This window comes from Salmo trutta, chromosome 25 (genome assembly GCF_901001165.1).
Source record: "Salmo trutta chromosome 25, fSalTru1.1, whole genome shotgun sequence".
Classification (NCBI taxonomy): Eukaryota; Metazoa; Chordata; class Actinopteri; order Salmoniformes; family Salmonidae; genus Salmo; species Salmo trutta.
In genome coordinates this window covers 48,946,835-48,970,219 of record NC_042981.1, presented here as the reverse complement: position 1 = coordinate 48,970,219, position 23,385 = coordinate 48,946,835, and the positions used below count along the sequence as shown (strand labels likewise).

The following is a 23,385-nucleotide window of genomic DNA, read 5'->3' as shown; positions in this document are numbered from 1 at the left end:
TTAGAACCATTTTCACAAATAAGCTCAGATTTTTTTTTTCATTTTCGTGACACAAATACAGTGACTACGGTCTTGCCGAACTAGCGACATTCTGGACAGGCCTAAAAAAAACATTTTAAAACCATTTTCACCAAAAATTGCAGATTTCTATTTTTGTCACCAAAAACGATGACTCCGATCATGCCGAACAAGCAACCTTCTGGACAGGCCTAAAAAAAAACAGTTTAAAACCATTTTTACAAAAAATTGCAGATTTCTATTTTTGTCCCTAAAAACGATGACTCCGGTCATGCCGAACTAGCGACATTCTGGACAGGCCTAAAAAAAACATTTTAAAACCATTTTCACAAAAAATTGCAGATTTCTATTTTTGTCACCAAATACGATGACTCCGATCATGCCGAACAAAATTGGTGACTCCGGTCATGCCGAAATAGCGACATTCTGGACAGGCCTAAAAAAACATTTTAAAACCATTTTCACAAAAAATTGCAGATTTCTATTTTTGTCACCAAAAACGATGACTCCGATCATGCCGAACAAGCAACATTCTGGACAGGCCTAAAAAAACAAACATTTTAAAACCATTTTCACAAAAAAGCACAGATTTTTTTTTTCAATTTCGTGACACAAAAACAGTGACGCACGAACTAGCCACATTCTGGACAGGCCTAAAAAAACAAACATTTTAAAACCATTTTCACAAAAAATTGCAGATTTTTTTTTTTTTCAATTTCGTGACACAAAAACAGTGACTCCAGTCATGTCGTACTAGCGACATTCTGGACATGCCTAAAAAAAATTATTTTAGAACCATTTTCTCAAATAAGCTCAGATTTTTTTTTTACATTTTTCTGACCCAAAATTGGTGACTGCGGTCATGCCGAACTAGCGACATTCTGGACAGGCCTAAAAAAAACATTTTAAAACTATTTTCACCAAAAATTGCAGATTTCTATTTTTGTCACCAAAAACGATGACTCCGATCATGCCGAACAAGCAACATTCTGGACAGGCCTAAAAAAAAACATTTTAAAACCATTTTTACAAAAAATTGCAGATTTCTATTTTTGTCCCTAAAAACGATGACTCCGGTCATGCCGAACTAGCGACATTCTGGACATGCCTAAAAAAAGATTTTAAAACCATTTTAACAAAAAATAGCATTTTTTTTTTTTTTTACATTTTTCTGACCCAAAATTGGTGACTCCGGTCATGCCGAACTAGCGACATTCTGGACAGGCCTAAAAAAAACATTTTAAAACTATTTTCACCAAAAATTGCAGATTTCTATTTTTGTCACCAAAACGATGACTCCGATCATGCCGAACAAGCAACATTCTGGACAGGCCTAAAAAAAACATTTTAAAACCATTTTTACAAAAAATTGCAGATTTCTATTTTTGTCCCTAAAAACGATGACTCCGGTCATGCCGAACTAGCGACATTCTGGACAGGCCTAAAAAAAACATTTTAAAACCATTTTCACAAAAAAATGCAGATTTCTATTTTTTTTTCATTTTTGTGACACAAAAACAGTGATTCCGGTCATGCCGAACTAGCGACATTCTGGACAGGCCTGAAAAAACAAACATTTTAAAACCATTTTCACAAATAATTGCAGATTTCTATTTTTGTCCATAAAAATGATGACTCCTGTCATGCCGAACTAGCGACATTCTGGACATGCCTAAAAAAAGATTTTAAAACCATTTTAACAAAAAATAGCATTTTTTTTTTTTTTACATTTTTCTGACCCAAAATTGGTGACTCCGGTCATGCCGAAATAGCGACATTCTGGACAGGCCTAAAAAAACATTTTAAAACCATTTTCACAAAAAATTGCAGATTTCTATTTTTGTCACCAAAAACGATGACTCCGATCAGGCCGAACAAGCAACATTCTGGACAGGCATAAAAAAACATTTTAAAACCGTTTTCACAAAAAAATGCAGATTTCTATTTTTTTTTCATTTTCGTGACACAAAAACAGTGATTCCGGTCATGCCGAACTAGCGACATTCTGGACAGGCCTGAAAAAACAAACATTTTAAACCATTTTCACAAATAATTGCAGATTTCTATTTTTGTCCATAAAAACGATGACTCCGATCATGCCGAACTAGCGACATTCTGGACAGGCCTAAAAAAACATTATAAAACCATTTTCACAAAAAAACGCAGATTTTTTTTTCTTCATTTTCGTGACACAAAAACAGTGACTCCGGTCATACCAAATTAGCGACATTCTGGAAAAGCCTAAAAAACATTTTAAAACCATTCATTTTTCTGACCCAAAATTGGTGATTCCGGTCATGCCGAAATAGCGACATTCTGGACAGGCCTAAAAAAACATTATAAAACCATTTTCACAAAAAAGCGCATATTTTTTTTTCCTTCATTTTCGTGACACAAAAACAGTGACTTCGGTCATACCAAATTAGCGACATTCTGGAAAAGCCTAAAAAACATTTTAAAACCATTTTCACAAAAATGTGCAGATTTTTTTTTTCAATTTCTTAACACAAAAACAGTGACTCCGGTCATGCCGAATTAGCGACATTCTGGACATGCTTAAGAAACATATTTTAGAACCATTTTCACAAATAAGCTCAGATTTTTTTTTTCATTTTCGTGACACAAAAACAGTGACTACGGTCTTGCCGAACTAGCGACATTCTGGACAGGCCTAAAAAAAACATTTTAAAACCATTTTCACAAAAAAATGCAGATTTCTATTTTTTTTTCATTTTTGTGACACAAAAACAGTGATTCCGGTCATGCCGAACTAGCGACATTCTGGACAGGCCTGAAAAAACAAACATTTTAAAACCATTTTCACAAATAATTGCAGATTTCTATTTTTGTCCATAAAAATGATGACTCCTGTCATGCCGAACTAGCGACATTCTGGACATGCCTAAAAAAAGATTTTAAAACCATTTTAACAAAAAATAGCATTTTTTTTTTTTTTTACATTTTTCTGACCCAAAATTGGTGACTCCGGTCATGCCGAAATAGCGACATTCTGGACAGGCCTAAAAAAAACATTTTAAAACCATTTTCACAAAAAATTGCAGATTTCTATTTTTGTCACCAAAAACGATGACTCCGATCAGGCCGAACAAGCAACATTCTGGACAGGCATAAAAAAACATTTTAAAACCGTTTTCACAAAAAAATGCAGATTTCTATTTTTTTTTCATTTTCGTGACACAAAAACAGTGATTCCGGTCATGCCGAACTAGCGACATTCTGGACAGGCCTGAAAAAACAAACATTTTAAACCATTTTCACAAATAATTGCAGATTTCTATTTTTGTCCATAAAAACGATGACTCCGATCATGCCGAACTAGCGACATTCTGGACAGGCCTAAAAAAACATTATAAAACCATTTTCACAAAAAAACGCAGATTTTTTTTCTTCATTTTCGTGACACAAAAACAGTGACTCCGGTCATACCAAATTAGCGACATTCTGGAAAAGCCTAAAAAACATTTTAAAACCATTCATTTTTCTGACCCAAAATTGGTGATTCCGGTCATGCCGAAATAGCGACATTCTGGACAGGCCTAAAAAAACATTATAAAACCATTTTCACAAAAAAGCGCATATTTTTTTTTCCTTCATTTTCGTGACACAAAAACAGTGACTTCGGTCATACCAAATTAGCGACATTCTGGAAAAGCCTAAAAAACATTTTAAAACCATTTTCACAAAAATGTGCAGATTTTTTTTTTCAATTTCTTAACACAAAAACAGTGACTCCGGTCATGCCGAACTAGCGACATTCTGGACATGCTTAAAAAACATATTTTAGAACCATTTTCACAAATAAGCTCAGATTTTTTTTTTCATTTTCGTGACACAAAAACAGTGACTCCGGTCATGCCGAACTAGCGACATTCTGGACAGGCCTAAAAAAAACATTTTAAAACCATTTTCACCAAAAATTGCAGATTTCTATTTTTGTCACCAAAAACGATGACTCCGATCATGCCGAACAAGCAACATTCTGGACAGGCCTAAAAAAAAACATTTTAAAACCATTTTTACAAAAAATTGCCGATTTCTATTTTTTTTCATTTTCGTAACACAAAAACAGTGACTCCGGTCATTGCAAACTAGCGACATTCTGGACAGGCCTAAAAAAACAAACATTTTAAAACCATTTTCACAAATAATTGCAGATTTCTATTTTTGTCCATAAAAACGATGACTCCGATCATGCAGAACTAGCGACATTCTGGACATGCCTAAAAAAAGATTTTAAAACCATTTTCACCAAAAATTGCAGATTTTTTTTTTTCATTTTTCTGACCCAAAATTGGTGATTCCGGTCATGCCGAAATAGCGACATTCTGGACAGGCCTAAAAAAACATTATAAAACCATTTTCACAAAAAAGCGCATATTTTTTTTTCCTTCATTTTCGTGACACAAAAACAGTGACTTCGGTCATACCAAATTAGCGACATTCTGGAAAAGCCTAAAAAACATTTTAAAACCATTTTCACAAAAATGTGCAGATTTTTTTTTTCAATTTCTTAACACAAAAACAGTGACTCCGGTCATGCCGAATTAGCGACATTCTGGACATGCTTAAGAAACATATTTTAGAACCATTTTCACAAATAAGCTCAGATTTTTTTTTTCATTTTCGTGACACAAAAACAGTGACTCCGGTCATGCCGAACTAGCGACATTCTGGACAGGCCTAAAAAAAACATTTTAAAACCATTTTCACCAAAAATTGCAGATTTCTATTTTTGTCACCAAAAACGATGACTCCGATCATGCCGAACAAGCAACATTCTGGACAGGCCTAAAAAAAAACATTTTAAAACCATTTTTACAAAAAATTGCCGATTTCTATTTTTTTTCATTTTCGTAACACAAAAACAGTGACTCCGGTCATTGCAAACTAGCGACATTCTGGACAGGCCTAAAAAAACAAACATTTTAAAACCATTTTCACAAATAATTGCAGATTTCTATTTTTGTCCATAAAAACGATGACTCCGATCATGCAGAACTAGCGACATTCTGGACATGCCTAAAAAAAGATTTTAAAACCATTTTCACCAAAAATTGCAGATTTTTTTTTTTCATTTTTCTGACCCAAAATTGGTGATTCCGGTCATGCCGAAATAGCGACATTCTGGACAGGCCTAAAAAACATTATAAAACCATTTTCACAAAAAAGCGCAGATTTTTTTTTCTTCATTTTCGTGACACAAAAACAGTGACTCCGGTCATACCAAATTAGCGACATTCTGGAAAAGCCTAAAAAACATTTTAAAACCATTTTCACAAAAATGTGCAGATTTTTTTTTTCAATTTCGTAACACAAAAACATTGACTCCGGTCATGCCGAACTAGCGACATTCTGGACATGCTTAAAAAACATATTTTAGAACCATTTTCACAAATAAGCTCAGATTTTTTTTTCATTTTCGTGACACAAATACAGTGACTACGGTCTTGCCGAACTAGCGACATTCTGGACAGGCCTAAAAAAAACATTTTAAAACCATTTTCACCAAAAATTGCAGATTTCTATTTTTGTCACCAAAAACGATGACTCCGATCATGCCGAACAAGCAACCTTCTGGACAGGCCTAAAAAAAAACAGTTTAAAACCATTTTTACAAAAAATTGCAGATTTCTATTTTTGTCCCTAAAAACGATGACTCCGGTCATGCCGAACTAGCGACATTCTGGACAGGCCTAAAAAAAACATTTTAAAACCATTTTCACAAAAAATTGCAGATTTCTATTTTTGTCACCAAATACGATGACTCCGATCATGCCGAACAAAATTGGTGACTCCGGTCATGCCGAAATAGCGACATTCTGGACAGGCCTAAAAAAACATTTTAAAACCATTTTCACAAAAAATTGCAGATTTCTATTTTTGTCACCAAAAACGATGACTCCGATCATGCCGAACAAGCAACATTCTGGACAGGCCTAAAAAAAAACATTTTAAAACCATTTTTACAAAAAATTGCCGATTTCTATTTTTTTTCATTTTCGTAACACAAAAACAGTGACTCCGGTCATTGCAAACTAGCGACATTCTGGACAGGCCTAAGAAAACAAACATTTTAAAACCATTTTCACAAATAATTGCAGATTTCTATTTTTGTCCATAAAAACGATGACTCCGATCATGCAGAACTAGCGACATTCTGGACATGCCTAAAAAAAGATTTTAAAACCATTTTCACCAAAAATTGCAGATTTTTTTTTTCATTTTTCTGACCCAAAATTGGTGATTCCGGTCATGCCGAAATAGCGACATTCTGGACAGGCCTAAAAAACATTATAAAACCATTTTCACAAAAAAGCGCATATTTTTTTTTCTTCATTTTCGTGACACAAAAACAGTGACTCCGGTCATACCAAATTAGCGACATTCTGGAAAAGCCTAAAAAACATTTTAAAACCATTTTCACAAAAATGTGCAGATTTTTTTTTTCAATTTCGTAACACAAAAACATTGACTCCGGTCATGCCGAACTAGCGACATTCTGGACATGCTTAAAAAACATATTTTAGAACCATTTTCACAAATAAGCTCAGATTTTTTTTTTCATTTTCGTGACACAAATACAGTGACTACGGTCTTGCCGATCTAGCGACATTCTGGACAGGCCTAAAAAAACATTTTAAAACCATTTTCACAAAAAATTGCAGATTTCTATTTTTGTCACCAAAAACGATGACTCCGATCATGCCGAACTAGCGACATTCTGGACAGGCCTAAAAAAACATTATAAAACCATTTTCACCAAAAATGCAAAAAAAAAATTCTTCATTTTCCTGACACAAAAACAGTGACTCCGGTCATACCAAATTAGCGACATTCTGGAAAAGCCTAAAAAACATTTTAAAACCATTTTCACAAAAATGTGCAGATTTTTTTTTTCAATTTCGTGACACAAAAACAGTGACTCCGGTCATGCCGAACTAGCGACATTCTGGACATGCCTAAAAAACATAATTTAGAACCATTTTCACAAATAAGCTCAGATTTTTTTTCATTTTCGTGATACAAAAACAGTGACTACGGTCTTGCCGAACTAGCGACATTCTAGACAGGCCTAAAAAAAACATTTTAAAACCATTTTCACAAAAAATTGCAGATTTCTATTTTTGTCACCAAAAACGATGACTCCGATCATGCCGAACAAGCAACATTCTGGACAGGCCTAAAAAAAACATTTTAAAACCATTTTTACAAAAAATTGCAGATTTCTATTTTTGTCCCTAAAAACGATGACTCCGGTCATGCCGAACTAGCGACATTCTGGACAGGCCTAAAAAAAACATTTTAAAACCATTTTCACAAAAAATTGCAGATTTCTATTTTTGTCACCAAAAACGATGACTCCGATCATGCCGAACAAGCAACATTCTGGACAGGAATAAAAAAACATTTTAAAACCGTTTTCACAAAAAAATGCAGATTTCTATTTTTTTTTCATTTTCGTGACACAAAAACAGTGATTCCGGTCATGCCGAACTAGCGACATTCTGGACAGGCCTAAAAAACAAACATTTTAAAACCATTTTTACAAAAAATTGCAGATTTCTATTTTTGTCCCTAAAAACGATGACTCCGGTCATGCCGAACTAGCGACATTCTGGACAGGCCTAAAAAAAACATTTTAAAACCATTTTCACAAAAAATTGCAGATTTCTATTTTTGTCACCAAAAACGATGACTCCAATCATGCCGAACAAGCAACATTCTGGACAGGCATAAAAAAACATTTTAAAACCGTTTTCACCAAAAAATGCAGATTTCTATTTTTTTTTCATTTTCGTGACACAAAAACAGTGATTCCGGTCATGCCGAACTAGCGACATTCTGGACAGGCCTGAAAAAACAAACATTTTAAAACCATTTTCACAAATAATTGCAGATTTCTATTTTTGTCACCAAAAACGATGACTCCGATCATGCCGAACTAGCGACATTCTGGAAAAGCCTAAAAAACATTTTAAAACCATTTTCACAAAAAAGCGCAGATTTTTTTTTTCAATTTCGTAACACAAAAACAGTGACTCCGGTCATGCCGAACTAGCGACATTCTGGACATGCCTAAAAAACATATTTTAGAACCATTTTCACAAATAAGCTCAGATTTTTTTTTTCATTTTCGTGACACAAAAACAGTGACTCCGGTCATACCAAATTAGCGACATTCTGGAAAAGCCTAAAAAACATTTTAAAACCATTTTCACAAAAATGTGCAGATTTTTTTTTTCAATTTCGTAACACAAAAACAGTGACTCCGGTCATGCCGAACTAGCGACATTCTGGACATGCCTAAAAAACATATTTTAGAACCATTTTCACAAATAAGCTCAGATTTTGTTTTTCATTTTCGTGACACAAAAACAGTGACTACGGTCTTGCCGAACTAGCGACATTCTGGACAGACCTAAAAAAAACATTTTAAAACCATTTTCACAAAAAATTGCAGATTTCTATTTTTGTCACCAAAAACGATGACTCCGATCATCCCGAACAAGCAACATTCTGGACAGGCCTAAAAAAAAACATTTTAAAACCATTTTTACAAAAAATTGCAGATTTCTATTTTTGTCCCTAAAAACGATGACTCCGGTCATGCCGAACTAGCGACATTCTGAACAGGTCTAAAAAAAACATTTTAAAACCATTTTCACAAAAAATTGCAGATTTCTATTTTTGTCACCAAAAACGATGACTCCGATCATGCTGAACAAGCAACATTCTGGACAGGCATAAAAAACATTTTAAAACCGTTTTCACACAAAAATGCAGATTTCTATTTTTTTTTCATTTTCGTGACACAAAAACAGTGATTTCGGTCATGCCGAACTAGCGACATTCTGGACAGGCCTAAAAAAACAAACATTTTAAAACCATTTTCACAAAAAATTGCAGATATATTTTTTATTTTTTTTCTGACCCAAAATTGGTGACTCCGGTCATGCCGAAATAGCGACATTCTGGACAGGCTTAAAAAAAAACATTTTAGAACCATTTTCACAAAAAATTGCAGATTTTTATTTTTGTCACCAATAACGATGACTCCGATCATGCCGAACTAGCAACATTCTGGGCAGGCATAAAAAAAACATTTTAAAACCGTTTTCACAAATAAGCTTAGATTTTTTTTTTCATTTTCGTGACACAAAAACAGTGACTACGGTCTTGCCGAACTAGCGACATTCTGGACAGGCCTAAAAAAACATTTTAAAACCATTTTCACAAAAAATTGCAGATTTTTTTTTAAACATTTTTCTGACCCAAAATTGGTGACTCCGGTCATGCCGAAATAGCGACATTCTGGACAAGCCTAAAAAAACATTTTAGAACCATTTTCACAAAAAAATGCAGATTTCTATTTTTGTCACCAAAAACGATGACTCCGATCATGCCGAACTAGCAACATTCTGGACAGGCATAAAAAACATTTTAAAACCGTTTTCACAAAATAATGCAGATTTCTATTTTTTTTCATTTTCGTGACACAAAAACAGTGACTCCGGTCATGCCGAACTAGCGACATTCTGGACAGGCCTAAAAAAACAAACATTTTATCACCATTTTCACAAATAATTGTAGATTTCTATTTTTGTCCATAAAAACGATGACTCCGATCATGCCGAACTAGCGACATTCTGGACATGCCTAAAAAAAGATTTTAAAACCATTTTCACAAATAATTGCAGATTTCTATTTTTGTCACCAAAAACGATGACTCCGATCATGCCGAACTAGCAACATTCTGGACAGGCATAAAAAACATTTTAAAACCATTTTCAAAAAAATTGCCGATTTCTATTTTTTTTCATTTTCGTAACACAAAACAGTGACTCCGGTCATTGCAAACTAGCGACATTCTGGACAGGCCTAAAAAAACAAACATTTTAAAACCATTTTCACAAATAATTGCAGATTTCTATTTTTGTCCATAAAAACGATGACTCCGATCATGCCGAACTAGCGACATTCTGGACATGCCTAAAAAAAGATTTTAAAACCATTTTCACCAAAAATTGCAGATTTTTTTTTTTCATTTTTCTGACCCAAAATTGGTGATTCCGGTCATGCCGAAATAGCGACATTCTGGACAGGCCTAAAAAACATTATAAAACTATTTTCACAAAAAAGCGCAGATTTTTTTTTCTTCATTTTCGTGACACAAAAACAGTGACTCCGGTCATACCAAATTAGCGACATTCTGGAAAAGCCTAAAAAACATTTTAAAACCGTTTTCACAAAATAATGCAGATTTCTATTTTTTTCACCAAAAACGATGACTCCGATCATGCCGAACTAGCAACATTCTGGACAGGCATAAAAAACATTTTAAAACCATTTTCACAAAAAATTGCAGATTTATTTTTTTTTTTTTTTCTGACCCAAAATTGGTGACTCTGGTCATGCCGAAATAGCGACATTCTGGACAGGCTTAAAAAAAACATTTTAGAACCATTTTCACAAAAAATTGCAGATTTTTTATTTTTGTCACCAAAAACGATGACTCCGATCATGCCGAACTAGCAACATTCTGGACAGGCATAAAAAAACATTTTAAAACCGTTTTCACAAAAAATTGAAGATTTCTATTTTTTTCATTTTCGTGACACAAAAACAGTGACTCCAGTCATGTCGTACTAGCGACATTCTGGACATGCCTAAAAAAAATATTTTAGAACCATTTTCACAAATAAGCTCTGATTTTTTTTTTCATTTTCGTGACACAAAAACAGTGACTCCGGTCATGCCGAACTAGCGACATTCTGGACAGGCATAAAAAAAACATTTTAAAACCATTTTCACAAAAAAATTGCAGATTTATTTTTTATTTTTTTCTGACCCAAAATTGGTGACTCCGGTCATGCCGAACTAGCGACATTCTGGACAGGCCTTAAAAAAAACATTTTAAAACCATTTTCACAAATAATTGCAGATTTCTATTTTTGTCACCAAAAACGATGACTCCGATCATGCCGAACTAGCAACATTCTGGACAGGCTTAAAAAAACATTATAACCCTCCCTTTGTCCAGGCCGGGTCAGAGCGACCCGCCGGCTCAGCCACGCGTTAGGAGCCGTTCCCCGGCGTCCAGGCCGGGTCAGAGAGACCCCCCTGGCTCGGCCATGCGTTAGCCCTCCCGTTGTCCAGGCCGGGACAGAGAGACCCCGGGGGAAGCGTTAGCAATGCGTATGTTATATCCCCCTCAGCAGTTGTCTAGGCCGGGTCAGAGAGACCCCCCGGCTCGGCCGTGCGTCAGCAGTGCGTATGTTATAACCCCCTCTGCAGTTGTCTAGGCCGGGTCAGAGAGACCCCCCGGCTCGGCCGTGCGTCAGCAATGTGTCGGCCACGTGTTAGGAGCCGTTCTACCCCGAGTCCAGGCCGGGTCAGAGAGACCCCGGGGGAAGCGTTAGCAATGCGTATGTTATATCCCCTCTGCAGTTGTCTAGGCCGGGTCAGAGAGACCCCTCGGCTCGGCCGTGCGTCAGCAATGCGTATGTTGTAACCCCCTCTGCAGTTGTCCAGGCCGGGTCAGAGAGACCCCCCGGGCCGGGCGCGGCGCGTCAGCATGCAGTCGGCCGGCCGTAGAGAGGCTACTAATATTGTCAGGAAGAAGAAGAAGAAGAAGAAGAAGAGGAAGAAAAAGAAGAAGAAAAAGAAGACGAGGACGACGATGAGGACGATGGCGAGGAATACGACCACGCCGAGCGCGAGGCCGCAGCCGGCGCCTCGCCGCGGTCCCGATTTCAGCGCGGCTCAGGTCCTGGAACAGATAGCCTCCAGCGTCGACCGAGAAGACGAAGAAGACTTTTGCGATTCCGAAGAGGAGGACGTTTCGGAAGACGAAGACGGCGAGGAATACGACCCCGAACGTGACGCAGACGACTCGGCCTTGCAGTCGCGCTCTTCTTCGGAGGAGGAGGAGGAGGAGGAAGAGCGAGAGGGAGAGCGAGATACGGCCGCCGCCCGAGAGCGAGACAGAGAGCCCGAGCCAGAGAGCCAGAGAGGACACGGCGGCGGCTGCCCAAAGGGCCCGAAGGGAGACATTGCAGTCAAAAAACGGCAAAATCAAATGGTCCTCCGCGGCCTATCGCGGCCCGGACCTGCCCCGCGCCGTCCGCCACCCCGGCCCCGTGGTGACGCCTGGCCCTACGGCCTATGCGGCATCGCGCGTGCTCGACCTCGAGTCCACCTTCCGGCTGTTTGTCACACCGGCGATAGAAAGGATCGTCGTGGACATGACCAATCTGCAGGGGGTGAGAAAATACGGCGACGGCTGGCGACCCATCGTATCGGGCGACCTGCGCGCCTACCTAGGGCTGCTAATCCTAGCGGGCGTCTACAGGTCCTGGGGCGAGGCCGCGGCCAGCCTGTGGGACACGGAGAGCGGCAGGACCGTGTTCCGAGCCACCATGCCGCTCAAGGTCTTTCACAAGTACTCGAGGCTGCTGCGATTCGACGACCACCGGTCGAGACCCGCGAGACTCGCCGCCGACAGACTGGCGGCCATAAGAGAGGTCTGGCACCTGTGGGAGGAGCAGCTGCCGGCCCTCTACAACCCGGGGTCTGACTTGACGGTGGACGAACAACTGGTCCCGTTCAGAGGTACCGCGTGCGTGTGTGTGTGTCTGTGCGTATCTGCTGTGAGTATCTGTGCATATCTGTACGTACGTGTACTATAGAGAGGTAGCGTCAGCGTGTAACATAAACGCTGCGCGCCCCCAATGATGAGCCAGCGGTAGTATAGAGGGGTAGCGGCATCAGGAGCAGTAGCATCATCGGCATTAGCATCAGCAGCAGCAGCAGTAGCATCAGCAGCATCGGCAGTAGCATCGGCAGTAGCATCAGGAGCAGCACGACGCTGCTAGTCTCCTTCCTCTCAACCCGGGGTCTGACTTGACGGTGGACCAACAACTGGTCCCGTTCAGAGGTACCGTCTATGTATCTATGCATCTGTGTATCTGTGTATCTGTGTAGTATAGAGAGGTAGCGTCAGCGGTAGCATCGGCAGCGGCGGCGTGTAACATAAACGCCGTTCGCCCCCCCAATGATGAGCCAGCGGTAGTATAGAGGGGTAGTGTCAGCGTCATCATCATCATCCTCAGCAGCAGCAGCAGCAGTAGCATCAGCAGCAGCTGTAGCAGTAGCATCAGCAGCATGACGCTGCTTGATGAGCCAGCGGTAGTATAGAGAGTTAGCGTCAGCATCAGTGACGCCGCCGCCGCCGCCGCCGCTAATCTCCTTCCTCTCCCTCTCCCAAAAGGGCGCTGTCCTTTCCGACAGTACATCCCCAGCAAGCCGGCCAAATACGGCATCAAGTCGTGGGTGGCCTGCGACGCCAAGTCCAGCTACGCTTGGAAGATGCAAGTCTACACCGGTAAGGCGGCCGGCGGAGCCCCTGAGAAGAACCAGGGCGCCCGCGTCGTCCTCGATCTCACGCAGGGGCTGCCCGCTGGTCACAACGTCACCTGCGACAATTTCTTCACCTCCTACGAACTTGGCCAGCGGCTCCTCGAGAGGAACCTTACCATGGTCGGCACGGTGCGAAAGAACAATCCCGAGCTCCCTCCCGCGCTGCTCCACTCAAAGGGCAGACAGGTCTCGTCCTCCAGGTTCGCCTTCACGCCCACCGCCACTCTGGTGTCCTACCTGGCAAAGAGAAATAAGAACTTGCTGCTCCTGAGCACGCTGCACACGGAGGCCGACGTTAGCGATCGCCGCGACCGGAAGCCGGCCCTCATCCTAGACTACAACCGCAACAAGGGCGGCGTGGACAACCTAGACAAGGTGGTCGGCACCTACAGCTGCAGACGGATGACTGCCCGCTGGCCCCTGGTCATCTTCCACAACATCCTCGACGTGTCCTCCTACAACGCCTTTGTCATATGGCGAGAGATCAAGCCCGACTGGATGCCTCGGGAAGCGGAACACGAGGAGGGTGTTCCTGGAGCAGCTGGGAAAGGCGCTTGTCAAGCCCTTGATACAAAGAAGGCAGCGTCTCCCCCGCACCGAAGCCGCGTCCGCGCTAGTCAAAGTCCTGAATAGTGCCGACCGCGACACCACTCCTCCGCCAGCCCGGGAGCACGCCGCCGGCCCAGACGCCGCTGGCCCGGCCGCCGCCCCGCTAGTGGCGAGTAAGAGGAAGAGGTGTCAGCTCTGCCCGCCCAAGAAGGACGCCAAGACACACACGGCGTGCTGCAGGTGTAAGAAATACATCTGCAAAGGCTGTTCACACGCCTACTGTCACACTTGTGCCCTCTGGGCCTTTAGCCGAGAGGGTGACCCGCACGGGGACACGGGGAGTAGGCAGAATGGGAGGACAACAGGAGGGTTAAGGTAGAGGCTTCATATTCAGGATTCTGTTTATGCCTACCCCAAAGACAACGTGTGTTGAGTAAGAGCTTCCTGTGACAACCGGAAGTTGCTAAAAACAGCCTAGAGCTATTGTCATATAACGTGCACATTGTGAAAATCACCCAACTCAACCATGTGTCATTCAGTCAATTCTTAACCTGTTTGGGCTAGGGGGCAGTATTGAGAATTTTGGAAAAAATATGTGCCCATTTTTAACTGCCTCCTACACCAACTCAGAAGCTAGAATATGCATATTATTGTTCAGGTTTGGATAGAAAACACCCTAAAGTTTCTAAAACTGTTTGAATGGTGTCTGTGAGTATAACAGAACTCCTATGGCAGGCAAAAACTTGACAAGGTTTCATGCAGGAAGTACCCTGTCTGACAAGGAGTCGTGCGTCTTGCATCTGTTTATTGAAAAGTAAGGATCTTAGCTGTAACGTGACAATTCCCAGGGCTCCGATAGGCTCTCAGAACCCGGGAAATACCTGAAGGTTGACGAGGCAGCCTCAGGCTGAAACACATTATCGCCCTTGGTAAGTGGCGGATCAGAGGACCTTTGAATGAGGCGCCTGCACGATTCGCTCCTGAGGAGAAATTTAATTCGGCTGTTTAGGCTCATTGCATATTCCCGGTCGGAATATTATCGCTTTTCTACGAGATAAATGGCATAAAAATTGGTTTTAAACAGCGGTTGACATGCTTCGAAGTACGGTAATGGAATATTTAGACATTTTTTGTCACGCCAATGCGCCATGCGCGAGACCGTGATGTAGCATTCTGATAGTGTCTAGAACTCACGAACAAAACGTCGCTGTTTGGATATAACGATGGATTATTTGGGACCAAACCAACATTTGTTATTGAAGTAGAAGTCCTGGCAGTGTATTCTGATGAAGAACAAGCAAGGTAAGAACATTTTTCTTATAGGAAATGTGATTTTGGTGGAGGCTGACCTGGGTGGGTATCTAAATAGCTCTGTGATGCCGGGCTATGTACTTAGATTATTGCAAAATGTGCTTCATCCGAAAAGCTATTTTAAAATCGGACATATCGAGTGCATAGAGGAGTAATGTATCTATAATTCTTAAAATAATTGTTATGCTTTTTGTGAACGTTTATCGTGAGTAATTTAGCAAACTGTTAGTAAATTCCCCGGAAGTTTGCGGGGGTTATGCTTTTTCTGAACGTCACATGCTAATGTAAAAAGCTGTTTTTTGATATAAATATGAACTTGATTGAACAGACATGCATGTATTGTATAACACAATGTCCTAGGTGTGTCATCTGATGAAGATCATAAAAGGTTAGTGCTGCATTTAGCTGTGGTTTGGGTTTATGTGACATGATATGCTAGCTTGAAAAATGGGTGTCTGATTATTTCTGGCTGGGTACTCTGCTGACATAATCTAATGTTTTGCTTTCGTTGTAAAGCCTTTTTGAAATCGGACAGTGGGGTTAGATTAACGAGATTCTTGTCTTTAACCTGTCTGGGCTAGGGGGCAGTATTGAGAATTTTGGAAAAATATGTTCCCATTTTTAACTGCCTCCTACACCAACTCAGAAGCTAGAATATGCATATTATTGTTCAGGTTTGGATAGAAAACACTCTGAATTTTCTAAAACTGTTTGAATGGTGTCTGTGAGTATAACAGAACTCCTATGGCAGGCAAAAACCTGACAAGGTTTCAAGCAGGAAGTACCCTGTCTGACAAGGAGTCGTGCGTCTTGCATCTTTTTATTGAAAAGTAAGGATCTTAGCTGTAACGTGACAATTCCCAGGGCTCCAATAGGCTCTCAGAGCCCGCGAAATAACTGAAGGTTTACGAGGGAGCCTCAGGTTGAAACATATAATCGCCTTTTGTAAGTGGATGCTCCGAGGACCTTTGAATGATGCGCGTGCATGAGTCGCTTCTGAGGAGAAATTTTATTCGGCTGTTTAGGCTCAATGCATACTCCCGGTCGGAATATTATCACTTCTCTACGACATAAATGGCATAAAAATTGGTTTTAAACAGCGGTTGACATGCTTCGAAGTACGGTAATGGAATATTTAGACATTTTTGACACGCCAATGCGCCATGCGCGAAACCGGGAAGAAGCATTCTAGAACTCACGAACAAAACGTCGCTGTTTGGATATAACGATGGATTATTTGGGACCAAACCAACATTTGTTATTGAAGTAGAAGTCCTGGCAGTGTATTCTGATGAAGAACAAGCAAGGTAAGAACATTTTTCTTATAGGAAATGTGATTTTGATGAAGGCTAATCTTGCCGGGTGTCTAAATAGCTAGCCCTGTAATGCCGGGCTATGTACTTAGATTATTGCAAAATGTGCTTCATCCGAAAAGCTATTTTAAAATCGGACATATCGAGTGCATAGAGGGGTAATGTATCTATAATTCTTAAAATAATTGTTATGCTTTTTGTGAACGTTTATCGTGAGTAATTTAGCAAACTGTTAGTAAATTCAACGGAAGTTTGCGGTGGTTATGCTTTTTCTGAACGTCACATGCTAATGTAAAAAGCTGGTTTTTGATATAAATATGAACTTGATTGAACAGACATGCATGTATTGTATAACACAATGTCCTAGGTGTGTCATCTGATGAAGATCATCAAAGGTTAGTGCTGCATTTAGCTGTGGTTTGGGTTTATGTGACATGATATGCTAGCTTGAAAAATGGGTGTCAGATTTTTTCTGGCTGGGCACTCTACTGACATAATCTAATGTTTTGCTTTCGTTGTAAAGCCTTTTTGAAATCGGACAGTGGGGTTAGATTAACGAGATTCTTGTCTTTAAATAGCTGTGAAATAGTCATATGTTTGAGAAATTGAAGTTATAGTATTTCTAACGATTCAAAAATCGCGCCACTGGAATTCCAGTAGCTGTTACGTAGGTGGGACGAAATCGTCCCACATACCCCAGAGAGGTTAAATAGCTGTAAAATAGTCATATGTTTGAGAAATTGAAGTAATAGTATTTCTAACGATTCAAAAATTGCGCCACTGGATTTCAGTGGCTGTTACGTAGGTGGGACGAGTTCGTCCCACATGCGCCAGAGAGGTTAAAGACAAGACTCTCCTTTATCTAACCACACTGTCAGATTTCAAAAAGGCTTTACAGCGAAAGCAAAACCTTAGATTATGTCAGCAGAGTACCCAGCCAGAAATAATCAGACACCCATTTTTCAAGCTAGCATATCATGTCACATAAACCCAAACCACAGCTAAATGCAGCACTAACCTTTTATGATCTTCATCAGATGACACACCTAGGACATTATGTTATACAATACATGCATGTCTGTTCAATCAAGTTAATATTTATATCAAAAACCAGCTTTTTACATTAGCATGTGACGTTCAGAACTAGCATTCCCACCGAACACTTCCGGTGATTTTACTAAATTACTCACGATAAACGTTCACAAAAAGCATAACAATTATTTTAAGAATTATAGATACAGAACTCCTCTATGCACTCGATATGTCCGATTTTAAAATAGCTTTTCGGATGAAGCACATTTTGCAATAATCTAAGTACATAGCCCAGCCATCACGGGCTAGCTATTTAGACACCCAACCAGTTTAGCCTTCACCAAAATCACATTTCCTATAAGAAAAATGTTCTTACCTTTCCTGTTCTTCGTCAGAATGCAGTCCCAGGACTTCTACTTCAATAACAAATGTAGGTTTGGTCCCAAATAATCCATCGTTATGTTCCATCAAGACGTTTTGTTCGTGCGTTCTAGACACTATCCCAACGCTAAATCTCGGCCACGAGCATGGCGCAGAATGTGACCAAAAATTTCTAAATATTCCATTACCGTACTTCGAAGCATGTCAACCACTGTTTAAAACCAATTTTTATGCAATTTATCTCGTAGAAAAGCGATAATATTCCGACCGGGAATCTGCCTGTCTGTATACTGAGGGAAAAACCGAAAGCCGGGGGCGGGGCGGGTCGCGAGCGTAAGGCTTAGTCCACTGAGTGACCACTTAGCTTTTGCTCTCCTTTGTTTCAGCCAGGGCTTTGAATTACATCATTCCTGTTTTTCCCGGGCTCTGAGACTCCATTGGAGACGTGGGAAGTGTCACGTAACAGCAGAGATCCTTAGTTTTTGGAAGAGATGTCAAAGAAAGAAAATAAAAGGTCTGACAGGGTACTTCCTGAACAGAAGCATCTCAGGTTTTTGCCTGCCATAGGAGTTCTGTTATACTCACAGACACCATTCAAACAGTTTCAGAAACTGTGGAGTGTTTTCTCTCCACAGCTAATAATTATATGCATATTCTAGTTTCTGGGCAGGACTAATAATCAGATTAAATCGGGTACGTTTTTTATCCAGCCGTGAAAATACTGCCCCCTAGCCATAAGAGGTTAAAATGTTAAAAGCAACAGAGTCCCACTTCTCCCTCATCATACATGACAAGTAGACCATCTGCGTTGATTCATGGCTTAACATAGGGCTATATATCATTTGGGCAGTATAAATGCCATTTGGACCATGGTTCACTGACTTTTGGGTTTGGAAACCGACTTCCTATGATCGTACATGGCAAACGGACAAACATCCTGATTTGGCACATTCAATACTTTCATACATGTATCATTGACAAAAAGAGAATTGGACATTTCATTTGCACATTTCTAATGGCATTTGGCAAAAAAAGAAAAAAATGTCACTTTTGACTTCCTATGAAATCATATTCCAAATCCACAAAACATATGCCTTATGCACAAGCAAATATGTCACTTTTAACTTCCTATGAAATCATATTCCAAATGCACAAAACATATGCCTTATGCACAAGCAAAAACAACCCAAAAAATTATGTCAATAAAATATGTCAAAAGTATGTCCATACAACTCTTATACATGTGTAATTGACATAAAAATCGAAAAGAAATCGAAAAACGGCCCAAAACCACTTTTTAAGGGGTTGAAAAGTTTTCAAAAAATATGTCATTTTTTCCAAATTTGACTCTTGGGACTTGAATTGTGTTACATTTGCAATATGAAAATTCACTGCGGAGAGCTCTAGCCATCTATTGGATATTTGCTGTGATTTGGCACATTCAATACTTTCATAATTGACCAAAAAAAGCGTTGAACATGTCATTTTGCAAAATAAATGAAAAAAATGACACTTTTTTCCTATGAAATCATATTCAAAATGCACAAAACATATGCCTTGTGCACAAGCAAAAGCAACCCAAAAAACGACGTCAATAAAAAACGTCATAAGCATGTTCATACAGCTCTTATACATGTGTAATTGACATAAAAATTGAAAAAAAATCGAAAAACGGTCCAGAAACCACTTTTTTAAGGGGTGATAAGTTTTCAAAAAAATTATTATTTTAACAAAATCTCGCCCTTGGGTGTAGACTTGGGTATCATTTGCTGTATGAAAATCCACGGTGGAGCGCGCTCGCCATCTAAAGGAAATTTGGGGTGTTACAATTGGCAATTACCATCGGAAAATTGCCATTTCATTGGCACGGAGATGGACCGCTTTCGGTGGTATTTACAACCGTGTGTATGATTCGTGCTATGCCAATATGTTCCCGTGTTATTTTGTCCAAATCAGGGGGGTTTTCCCTTTCATACATACATTGTAGTTTGCCTGAAGCAAGTCATTTCCATTCAGTCAGACCCCAAATAGGTTATTTGGAGTCCTCTTGTGGTCAATAATGCTACCAACAATGAATTGTCACAACTTGATTTCAGTAGTATGCTCAACTCAACAGTAAGACAAAAAAAGGTTCATTACATTTTACAACATCTCACTCTCTATTGGACAGTCGATTAAGAATATGAGAATGTACTCTTTAGATTGATTTGAGATAGACATTTTATCATGGTTAGTTCTATAAAAGCAGTGACAGAAGTGCTGTTCGCACACTGCAATAAAAGTTTAGACTAACTTACAGTACTATATATATATATATATATATATATATACTGCTCAAAAAAATAAAGGGAACACTTAAACAACACAATGTAACTCCAAGTCAATCACACTTCTGTGAAATCAAACTGTCCACTTAGGAAGCAACACAGATTGACAATAAATTTCACATGCTGTTGTGCAAATGGAATAGACAACAGATGGAAATTATAGGCAATTAGCAAGACACCCCCAATAAAGGAGTGGTTCTGCAGGTGGTAACCACAGACCACTTCTCAGTTCCTATGCTTCCTGGCTGATGTTATGGTCACTTTTGAATGCTGGCGGTGCTTTCACTCTAGTGGTAGCATGAGACGGAGTCTATACAACCCACACAAGTGGCTCAGGTAGTGCAGCTCATCCAGGATGGCACATCAATGCGAGCTGTGGCAAGAAGGTTTGCTGTGTCTGTCAGCGTAGTGTCCAGAGCATGGAGGCGCTACCAGGAGACAGGCCAGTACATCAGGAGACATGGAGGAGGCAGTAGGAGGGCAACAACCCAGCAGCAGTACCGCAATCTTCGCCTTTGTGCAAGGAGGAGCAGGAGGAGCACTGCCAGAGCCCTGCAAAATGACCTCCAGCAGGCCACAAATGTGCATGTGTCTGCTCAAAAGGTCAGAAACAGACTCCATGAGGGTGGTATGAGGGCCCGATGTCCACAGGTGGGGGTTGTGCTTACAGCCCAACACCGTGCAGGACGTTTGGCATTTGCCAGAGAACACCAAGATTGCCAAATTCGCCACTGGCGCCCTGTGCTCTTCACAGTTGAAACCAGGTTCACACTGAGCACATGTGACAGACATGACAGTCTGGAGACGCCATGGAGAACGTTCTGCTGCCTGCAACATCCTCCAGCATGACCGGTTTGGCGGTGGGTCAGTCATGGTGTGGGGTGGCATTTCTTTGGGGGGCCGCACAGCCCTCCATGTGCTCGCCAGAGGTAGCCTGACTGTCATTAGGTACCGAGATGAGCTCCTCAGACCCCTTGTGAGACCATATGCTGGTGCGGTTGGCCCTGGGTTCCTCCTAATGCAAGACAATGCTAGATCTCATGTGGCTGGAGTGTGTCAGCAGTTCCTGCAAGAGGAAGGCATTGATGCTATGGACTGGCCCGCCCATTCCCTAGACCTGAATCCAATTGAGCACATCTGGGACATCATGTCTCGCTCCATCCACCAACGCCACGTTGCACCACAGACTGTCCAGGAGTTGGCGGATGCTTTAGTCCAGATCTGGGAGGAGATCCCTCAGGAGACCATCCGCCACCTCATCAGGAGCATGCCCAGGCGTTGTAGGGAGGACATACAGGCACGTGGAGGCCACACACACTACTGAGCCTCTTTTTGACTTGTTTTAAGGACATTACATCAAAGTTGGATCAGCCTGTAGTGTGGTTTTCCACTTTAATTTTGAGTGTGACTCCAAATCCAGACCTCCATGGGTTGATAAATTGGATTTCCATTGATTATTTTTGTGTGATTTTGTTGTCAGCACATTCAACTATGTAAAGAAAAAAGTATTTAATAAGATTATTTCATTCATTCAGATCTAGGATGTGTTATTTTAGTGTTCCCTTTATTTTTTTGAGCAGTATATATATATATATATAGTAGTTTTGCAACCCCTTTTTATTTCAGGTCAATCATACATAAACTGTCAAAACTCCTAACAACTGTCCACGTTGAGACTTCCCGTTAAGTAAAATGACTCCAGAATTGATGTATGGTTGAAAATATAAATTCAAATATTCTCTTTATTCATTCAATATAGGTTTACACCACTTGAAACTGTGAGAAAAGCACACAAAGACTATGGGCTGAAATCTGGTCAAAGACATTTTGAATAGGGAACAAACCTTGAAGAGTTAAAACAGATAAAAATATGACTTGTTATTTGTAATAATGCAAACTTACAATTGAAAGAGGAAAATAATGTATGTGCCACATTGACTTCTTGTCATTGCTATTGATGTTTTATTCTGTACAGATGACCATTTTGTACAAAATCTAGATCTATAACACTACATAAAACAAAGTAAATCATATGTACACAATATTAAATGAAACCATATAGTACAGGTCACATACAAAAGGACACTTGTCAAGTTATTATATTTTGTAAAGTACATGTTCAACTAAAATCCTGCAAAGATGCTGCGGTCAAGCAAAGAATTTAGAAAAACAGTCACCAATATTTTTTTTCCATCTAACTTGTTTTATCTATGGGTCAACACGAAAACAAACCACAACAGTTCGAACACAAATAAAATGCAAACTGATCAAATATCTTAACAAACCAATACCGTTAAATAAAAAGCAAATATATTATTTTAGGATAGAAATTGTTTTGGTGAGTGCCATTCTTCCAGGGGAAAAAATACATGTTTAACATTGGTTGTATAAATTTACACCTTTTGCATTCAAGCAAATATGAAAAATACAGTTGCCAAGCCTCGATCTCAGTCTGTTTTAGCATTGGCCATTTCCATTGGCAGCTACAATGCTAAAACTACAGTGAGGGAAAAAAGTATTTGATCTACTGCTGATTTTGTACGTTTGCCCAATGACAAAGAAATGACCAGTCTATAATTTTAATGGTAGGTTTAATTGAACAGTGAGAGACAGAATAACAACAAAAAATCCAGAAAAACGCATGTCAAAAATGTTATAAATTGATTTGCATTTTAATGAGGGAAATAAGTGTCACGGAATTCTAGGACCAGTGGAGATGCGGAATCAGGCGCAGGAGACAGAGGGCCGGAGCAACAGAGTTTTAATGCAACGGGCAAAACACAATAGCCGAAAGGCACAGGGCGCTCAATAAAGTCCACCAGGGAAAACACATTCCCAAAATAAACACGAGGGAAAAAGCCAGAGCCCGGCAATAAAGCTTACACAGGCCAGCTTACACAGGCCACACACACAACTGTCCTGAGTGGACAATAAACAATCCCGCACGAGAACCCAAACTGAAAATACACACTAAATAACCCACCACTAATGACAGACACGAAACAGGTGCGGGA

At 40.1% G+C, this 23,385-nt stretch overlaps 1 long non-coding RNA gene and 1 pseudogene across 1 annotated transcript; one reads left to right on the top strand and one right to left on the bottom strand.

Moving 5' to 3' along the window:
• Window positions 1-3,513: 3,513 nt before the first annotated feature.
• Window positions 3,514-8,529, bottom strand: LOC115162745 (uncharacterized). Its single transcript, XR_003869636.1, has 2 exons — window positions 8,459-8,529; window positions 3,514-3,575 (listed from the first exon to the last, which is right to left on the bottom strand). It is a non-coding gene; the product is annotated as an uncharacterized LOC115162745 (long non-coding RNA).
• Window positions 8,530-11,728: 3,199 nt separating this feature from the next.
• On the top strand, window positions 11,729-14,386 carry LOC115162694 (piggyBac transposable element-derived protein 4-like; annotated as a pseudogene).
• Window positions 14,387-23,385: the final 8,999 nt, after the last annotated feature.